The following is a 9,940-nucleotide window of genomic DNA, read 5'->3' as shown; positions in this document are numbered from 1 at the left end:
AATAAAAAAAAATAATCTACAGGGACAGCCAAACTTCCTAACCAAATCTTTGTATTTATTGAAGAAATTGGTAAAGGTTTCAATTAATTTGTGGTGACGAAATCCAGGACTTAATAGTTTGCCAATTATATGTATAAATTACGTTCACTGAAATCTAAAACGCGACTTCAGACACGGGCATAGCGAACACATTGTGAAATATACGGTAAGAAGCGGCCTAATGAACTTCAAAGTCAAAGAGGTAAAATTAACCATCAGGAACGAAAAATCGTCTCTTTTGTCGTAAACTTAGCCCTTTCAACTGCAATCTGATTAAAATTCAGATATTTCGTAACTCGTTCAATCGATCGTCGGAGAGCATAACGAAATCAGAAATCTGCATTTTAATTAGATTGTTTCAACGGATTTTTATGGTGTGTTCTAGTGTTGTGCGTTTACACCATTTGCCAAGGTTGGGGGTGCTTCCGCAAGCATGTGTTATACCGCCACATTCTGTATGTACCTGTCCCAAGTCACGAGCCGGTAGTTCAACGGTTTTCGTTTGTTGCTGTATATCAAATTTATTTGTCTTTTATTGTTTTTTTAGGGCGTTAGTTTTCTCGTTTAAATTGTTTTACATGAGTCATTTCGGGGACTTTTGTAGCTTGCTATGTGATATGGGGTTAGCTCATCGGTGAAGGTCGTACGATGACCTATAGTTTCTAACTTCTACGTCATTTAGTCTCTGGTGGAGAGTTGTCTCATTGGCAATCATACCACATCTTCTTGATTTCATAAAGTCCGAAAACTCTTATGATAATTAAAAATCAAAATGATGGTACAATATGGTCAATAGAAATTGTGTCAATTATGAGGGCTTTCTGTCAAATTATGGTGTCAAGTTCAAGTTCAAATTCTTTATTGTATGTGTTATGTGTACCATGTAATGTATACAATAATTTATACAATATACCTGATGACTTACTTGGGTTTTGAAATAATTTCTTCCAGAAGTTCAACATTCTAAGTTTTACTTGAATGTGCAGCGGATATCTTCCACTTTTCCATAAACCATATAATTTGGTGTACTAGTACGAATTCCCAGGATCTTCTTAATAAACTGCAAATGAACTTTGCGGTATGGGCTTTGCTCATTGTTGAAGGCCTTACGGTGACCTATAGTTGTTAATTTCTGTGTCATTTGGTCTCTTTTGGAGAGTTGGCAATCATACCACATCTTCTTTTTATATTTCTCAATATCCTTCATATTTTCGTATCCCCAGACCTCAGAGGTATATAGCAAAGTAGTTGACACTAAACTGTCAAATAATTTTAACTGAAGATCTACTGGAATAATCAAATTTCTAGTACGTCTAAACAGAGGAAAAAGTGATTTTTTTGCTTGCTGCATCAAGTTTTTTTTTGCTAGAAAGAAATTACCGTTATATTTTAGAGTTAAACCCAAGTAAGAGCAATCATCGACAACTTTTAATGTTTCACCAAATAATTTAAAATCATAATTCAGTCTGGATTTTCGTTTTGAAAAAATAACAATTTTTGTTTTCTGTGAGTTCACCTTTAGTTTCCATTGTGTACAGTAGTTCTCAAATTTTTCTAACATAGTTTGCAATTTTTCGGGACTCTCAGCTAATAATATTGTGTCGTCAGCATATAACAATAGAAATAAATGTACATAACACTGAATTTTTTTCACACAAGTTGGTAATCATGTCAAGTCCTGAAACATCATTGAGTGATCATCAGTGTCAGAAGAGTTCCGTTTACAGGGTGTCATTTTGCAACACTCCAAAAAATGGTCAAAGTCCCATAACTCTTGTAAAAATGGTCAAATCAAAAATATGGTACAGTATGATCACGACAAATAATCCCTCCAACAATGCAAGCTTTTTGTTAAACGATCTCCGAGTGTTGACGTGTTATGGTTATCGATTGACGGATCGTGGATATGAACAAAAAAGGGGATTAATTAATTGCCGTTTAACATCCATGAGCGGCTAATGTGACATGCATATGCATGACAGTTACATGATACATAAATATGAATGACTTTAAATGTGCTTGCTCAAAAGGTCCGAATGGAGATACAATACGTCTACCCGGACCCATTATTCTAACTCCGAACCAACCGGTCTTTCCACTTCCTCATAAATACCGCATGTATGAAGGATAAGCAGCAAATGTCAATTTAAGGATCTTTACATTGCTTTACCTAGGAGATGATGAAAGTTTAGATCTCCAGCACCAAAGGCGGGCACGCTACCACTAAACTTACGAGGGTGTTGAGTTCTGGAAAAAACAGCCGTTGGTCATTCGTAACTGAGACAGTAACCAAACGACACAAATGATTAAAACATCTACCGATATCAATATACAATCTTCAACAATATATATTTATCTGTCAGGCTATAACATCTACCGATATCAATATACAATCTTCAACAATATATATTTATCTGTCAGGCTATAACATCTACCGATATCAATATACAATCCTCAACAATATATATTTATCTGTCAGGCTATAACATCTACCGATATCAATATACAATCTTCAACAATATTCATTTATCTGTCAGGCTATAACATCTCAGCCGTGACCGATATCAATATGCAACCTTCAACAATATACATTTATCTGTTAGGGTATAACATCTACCGATATCAATATACAATCTTCAACAATATACATTTATCTGTCAGGCTTTAACATCTACCGATATCAATATACAATCTTCAACAATATACATTTATCTGTCAGGCTATAACATCTACCGATATCAATATACAATCTTCAACAATATACATTTATCTGTCAGGCTATAACATCTACCGATATCAATACACAATTTTCAACAATATACATTTATCTGTCAGGCTATAACATCTACAGATATCAATATACAATCTTCAAAAATATACATTTATCTGTCAGGCTATAACATCTACCGATATCAATATACAATCTTCAACAATATATATTTATCTGTCAGGCTATAACATCTACAGATATCAATATACAATCTTCAACAATATACATTTATCTGTCAGGCTATAACATCTACCGATATCAATATACAATCTTCAACAATATACATTTATCTGTCAGGCTATAACATCTACCGTTATCAATATACTATCTTCAACAATATATATTTATCTGTCAAGCTATAACCGCCTTCCCAAATAGTGAATTAATTAAAGAAAGAATTTGGAATATATTAAGGGTATAATTTGTTGTTTAACACCCATGATCGGCTAATATGACATGCATGACAGTTACATGATGAATTAATATGAATGACTTTAAATGTGCTTGCTCAAAAGGTCCGAATGGAGATACAATAAGTCTACCCTGAACTTAGACTTAATATATCATGGTTGGTTTTCATTTCAAATTCATCACCTCCATCGTGAGTTAACAATGAATATGAATCATCGCTCAATATCGACAAGTGTACACGGTGGGTTGCTTTAATGGAATAGAAACTTCTTCCAGTTCGAGATCCCTGCGTATCCTCTGATTTTTCATGAGGTTCATTTTGTTAGTGTTGTGGATTTCTGTTTATAGATTTATGGGTTCAGTTTTTCTTGTGAACGGAGGTCGCAATTATAATGGGAGAAAAAAAATTAAAATCCGGTTTCATATTTCTGATACATGCGCTCGCTGTATTGCGAACGGAATCTATGAGATCTAGAGTAATGATTTTGGTTAAAAAAAAAACTTCTTTTGAACCCACTTCTATTGACGGATTAAGCATAGACTCGCATGGAAATGGGGTTGATTCAAAAAGGAAGCCTTGCCTATTTCTGTTTATATATTCATTTTATTTTATTTGGTTTTTATATTTCTATCGGTGGCTGGTTGTATTTATTCGGTTTACCGTTTTGTTTGTTTTTTAGGTTATGTTTTGTACGAAGCTGTCTAAATTAAAAATGTTGAATGACATCATACATAAAAAGGATAAAACATAATTTACAAACAAATGTACTCCGTACAACAGACCACACCAACCATCATCATCCGTCTCTGACGAAAAGAAAGATCCAAAAGAAAAATCAATGAACAGGTCTTGATAGTCTGACTTCGGTACTGGCACTAAATGTGTTGTCGTCCAAAATTAGTTTTTGCAGATTGATGGAATTCTAGTTTTACTGTTTATTCGTGTATACTAGTCATTCTATGCAATGGACTGTTGATACTAACTTATTTCATGTGCATTAAATATATATACTGCTAATGAAACAATCAGATTTCATGTAATATATATTCATTAGGAAACTGCATATCCTGTACATTATAATATTTGGACTTATTCATCACGGTTTCTAGCATATACCCACCGTCGATGATGACTTTTAGGGAAGTGCTTTAATCAATCTAATTAAAATATAGACCTCTGATTTCGTTATCCTCATAAGAGACGAAATCAGAGATGTATGTTTTAATTCTTTTTATGTTCTTTTTCGCGTTCTATCTTTTTATGGAATATATTATTTTTTCATTTTCTTTTAATCCAGAATTAAAATATCATTATGTTAAATAATTGCTTTACTAGCAGTTTTGTAAGTTTGATTTTTTATAAAGTTTTATACTTATTCTCTATATATTTATCTTATCTTCTACATGAGGTTTGATTTTAAGATTAAGGTGGAGGTTTTCTCTAAATAAGCCACAATAATTATTTAGAAAAAAACCTTAAATGTATGTGCATTTATTTTTTTTGTTTCCTACTATTTGATGTTCAAAATTTGTTATTTAATATTATACAATTACTGTCTTTTGATGAGGTAAATATGCGGTTTTATTGACTTTTGAAAAACTGATATTCACTGAGGCCGACGGCCGAAGTGAATATCAGTTTTTCAAAAGTCAATTAAACCACATATTTACCGAAACAAAAGACAGTAATGGTTTTATTTCATATTCCGAGAGAAAACAATGTATTTAATGACAAATATTTACCCAAACCAATAGTACATCAAACATTTTACCATAACGTTGCATGTAAAAGCGCGTGATGTTTAGCGCGGTGAATAACACTTTTCTCCAGGTGAATATGCTTTTTTATTTAAAATCCAATTCATATAGAGAAACCTACTAAAATAATACTAATATGGAATATACATCATTGTCTATTATGTATTTGTTATTTAACGCACAATTTTGTAAAAGGTTAAAATGTTCCATTTTAGAGAAAAAATATTCATATCTATAATAAATTTCAATGTACAGTTTATTTACGTTGTTCAGAAAGTTTGAATGATAGCTAGGTTACCTAATTGAGTATTAATTAAAAGTTAATTTATCGGTGACCACTGATTAATGATCAATCATGTTCAGTAATGTTTTGTTTGTAGTGGTAAAGTTTTCCTACCCCAAGCTGACAGTATCGTTAACTGTACTCACACCCGTGAGAGTAGTGAACACTATTCTTACTTTCTATAAAACCCCCTATTCCACCATCAAAGGTATCACATTTCATATCAACATTTCTTCCAACTACTACCATGGGTATATCAACAGACATTGCACACAACAGCTTTGAGTTTGAAGATTCCGGAAACTTTACTTTCCAGTGCAGTACAAGTTATGAAGATGACACCTGTTCATCACCGGACTCAATATTTGAATACACATTCCCAACGGTAAATATATTTATTTATTTATTTGAATTGTTCATTGAACTGTTTACAAAAGAAGAGGTTAAACACTTTGTTTTTAGTGTGAAACGGTTTCATATTTAATTTAATTTATTCATAGGAACTTTTACACAGAAATCTGTTTGTTTACTGGGTTTTAGTAGAACGATATTTTTTGTATTATTAATCCACTATAAATTATCTCTCGTTTATCGTCCTGAACATGCATGAAATATTTGCCACTGGACGTTAAGCAAGCCAATCAACAACCAAACTCATTTGTATTAATATTTTTATCGATATTATTGTTGAATTAACATTTTAAATTTATATTATATATTTTTATTTATTTTTTAATTAAGTGTAATTACTTATATAACTTACTTTTAATATTGTCAGGTTACAGTTCATATATGTTACGGTTGTAATGGAGTTATAGAAGACCAGTACGTCCTCCGTCTAAATGACCAGTCCTGGCATCCGACCTGTCTCCGCTGCTCACATTGTCATACCATACTGGATAATCATAATACTTGCTATGTCAGAGAGGGAAATATCTACTGCAGAAAAGAGTAAGTATGATAATATATTATCACACTTACAGCTGTATTTGACAATAACGAAATTTTGAGTTCTTAATTCAAACTACATTTGTCATCTTGACTGCGTAACCGATGAAGCTTTTAATGGGAACGCGTGTCTGGTATTCACAATTATAAGCCTGGTATCTTAGAATGAGATAGACAACAACACTATTCAGGGACCTATCCTGTAGATACACTTAATTTAAAATACACTCTCACGATAGCGTAACCAAGAAGCAGCTTCTAGTACGTTCTAGCCTCTTATACTTTCCAAATATTTTGCCATCTTTATCACATTTTATTACATTTTTTGTATTTGCAGGGAATTTTGTATGCCATGTTCCAAATGTAACGCAGGCATCCAGAGTGACGATTGGGTGAGGAAAGCACGTGACAACTGTTACCACTTAGCCTGTTTTAACTGCGATATCTGCAACAGACAACTCTCAACAGGGGAACAGTTCGCTTTACACAACAACAGACTTCTCTGTAAAATCCACTATCTACAAGTTTTACAAGGGAACAGACTTGGTGATGGTAAGTGTGTTTATGATTTGCATATTATCATGGTAAAAGATTTATTTATTAGACTTTTATGTTCCGTTTTTAACAACCAATCATACCACGTAATAACAAAAATTAAAGTAAAGTTTAAGTAACATTTGAAAAGAATTATAATCTAATGTCTGTTCTGTTGAAGCCATACGATCATTTTTTATAACTAAATAGATTAGTAAGCTAACTATATGCATAAACTTTTCAGAGCGTCTTGGGAAACGTAAATCCAAGAGAATGCGTACAGCTTTCACTGATGACCAGATCCATATCTTCCAATCATACTTCGATGTGACACAGAACCCAGACCCCCAAGACTTAGATACCATCGCCGAACAAGCTGGAGTCGCCAGACGTGTGGCACAAGTTTGGTTCCAAAACGCACGTGCCCGGTCCAAGAAAAATATTCAAATGTCTATGGCCTCTCCTGTTTCAAAAGAATCTAGTAAGTATACCTAACATAGTTCATCTTGAAAGTTTAAAGCTACATGCTTCTGTATTATTTTTGCAATTTGCAGACATAATCGATGTTACCTCAGCGACTTAAAATTTCCTTTCACAACTCATCCAGTTTTCATTTTCATTTTACAACAGTCGTTATTTATACTATAAACATATCTTATTATTTAATTTTTTGTTTTGCAGGTTCCCCAGAACACAGCTTTGGGAGTTTAGATGACCTGACCTACAGCGACTAAAGCCTGATCTTTGGATTGATATAACGTGCTAAAAAAGTGAACAAACATTTTATTTGTAAATAACTGTTATTTATTTGTATTTATATTGTTATCGATGATGTAGCTTATATAAAATGTATAAACAGAAATATTTTAGTTTTATTATACATATTTTTCCCTATGAATAAGATACAAAGATGTGTGTATACTTCAATGAGAGAGCAAACCACAAAGATGTGTGTATACTTCAATGAGAGAGCAAACCACAAAGATGTGTGTATACTTCAATGAGAGAGCAAACCACAAAGATGTGTGTATACTCCAATGAGAGAGCAAACCACAAAGATGTGTGTATACTTCAATGAGAGAGCAAACGACAGAAAAATAATCGAATTCCTGCATGATTTACTGTTTAACCTTGAAACAGCGTCCACCCCATGCAGCAAACTTAGCTAGTTGAATAGACATATCAATTTGAAAAAAGTTATTTCTGTAATACGAAATAAAATTGAACATGTGTATTAAAGATACAACTGTATAATTAATACAATTAATACTCAATGTGAAGAGTTACACACATATTGTGCTTCCCGGATCCCCCTTCTTTTTATGGTAAGAGATCCCTTTCATAGAAGGATTTTTTTGTATCTCCTGTACAATGCGAGACATTGATTACAATGCGACGGTGTAAACTGTTTGTATTCAGCTTTATATTCCAGAGAGTAGAAGTTACTTATATTGCTGTTAGATTTGAGAGAGACATTTTCAGCTGATCCTTCATGTTTTTGATGGTTTTAGATTATTCACAGGAAAGATTTCATAACAGTAGCAATTTTAATAATACCTGATTACATGTAACTCATCAAATTCAATACTTGTATTGTATAAAGATTAATCCCATCAAGCATTACTGCCGAGAAAAATGATAAGTCTGTACTTTAGCTGTTAACAAAGCATTATCTATTTCAGCTGTACATTTTCAGTTTATAAAACTATTGTTAAAGGCCATATGGCTACTGATAGATGCATACGTTTGCTAACTTATGTGTTCTCCCCAGATTTTTTCATATTGCCGATATAAGTTGCTATCAGAAATGATTTTTATTATAGACTGTTTTATTAATGTGATGCTATAATGTCTAGAACAAGATGGTATTCCCTGTTTAGCAGGATGCTATATGAAATTTGTGATAAGAACACTGAACTTGAGATGTTGGGTTGGTGCATTATAATAGAAAAACAAAGGATATGGGTATCCATCCATGACACAAAATCAGTACATGCACAGCAAAACAACACAACAAAAAGCAAAGGAACAGTGCTTTTATTGCTGTTCTTCATCTCAAAGCCACAGTAAGGCATTCAACACTGATAAAAAAAACTCTCACCTCACTGCAAGTTTTAAGACGGTCCCTAGCACCGGCTTGAGCGTAATTCTTTGCAAAAATAATTTGATAGACTTTGTAAGATATAACACCACCTAACCGGGCACGGTAAAAAAAGAACATACTGGAAAGAAGTACATATTTAAAACAAAATAGTTCCTACGCATGTTTACTCTACGTCTATTTTCTATTATTCATACGACAGCAAACACTAGGTAATACCTTACATTATAGTGACCAAGTTAACAGTTATATATTGATAATGTCCAAAGATTTTTATACGCCCGTTTATGGACGTATTATGGTTTACCGCTGTCCGTCCGTCCTTCCGTCTGTCCGTCGTCAACATGTCGGACAATAATTCAAAACCGCTTTCACCAATTTTCATGAAACTTGTGAATTGTTTATATCTATTGACGTAATCTTCCTTTCGATTTTTATAAATTTTCGATTTTATATTTGTTTTTCGTTTATTGTTTTTTAGGGAGTTAGTTTTCTCGTTCGAATCGTTTTACATGCGTCATTTCGAGGCCTTTTAAAGCTTGCTTTGTGGTATGGGTTTTGTCCATCGGTGAAGGCCGAATAATGAACTATATAGGTTCTTACTTCTACGCCATTTGGTCTTTGGTGGAGAGTTGCCTCATTGGCAATCATACCACATCTTTTAAATTTTATAAAGTCCCAAAACTCTAATAATAATGAAAAAATCAAAATGACGACCTATAATATGATTAAAAGCAAGTATGTCAAGTATGAGATCTTTCTGTCAAATAGTGTCAGAAGAGTTGCGTTTACAGGGTGTCATTCTTTCGATACTAAAGAAATGGTCAAAGTCCCATAACTTTTGTAGAAATGGTCAAATTTAAATGCTCGTACAGTACGGTCACGTGAATATGACGACATATAATACCGCCAACTATGCATTATTTTTTGTAAGATCTCTGTATTGATGTGTTTCAGACGGTGGATATGGATATAGATTGACAGATAACTGACTATCATGAATTTGACTAAAGGAAGGTGATTGATTAATGATTGTTTAACATTGACGGTCCAGTGGCAAATATTACATACATATGCATGTCAATTACATGATAAA

This window comes from Mytilus californianus, unplaced genomic scaffold (genome assembly GCF_021869535.1).
Source record: "Mytilus californianus isolate M0D057914Y unplaced genomic scaffold, xbMytCali1.0.p SCAF_17, whole genome shotgun sequence".
NCBI classification, from domain to species: Eukaryota; Metazoa; Mollusca; class Bivalvia; order Mytilida; family Mytilidae; genus Mytilus; species Mytilus californianus.
This window is presented reverse-complemented; position numbering follows the sequence as displayed.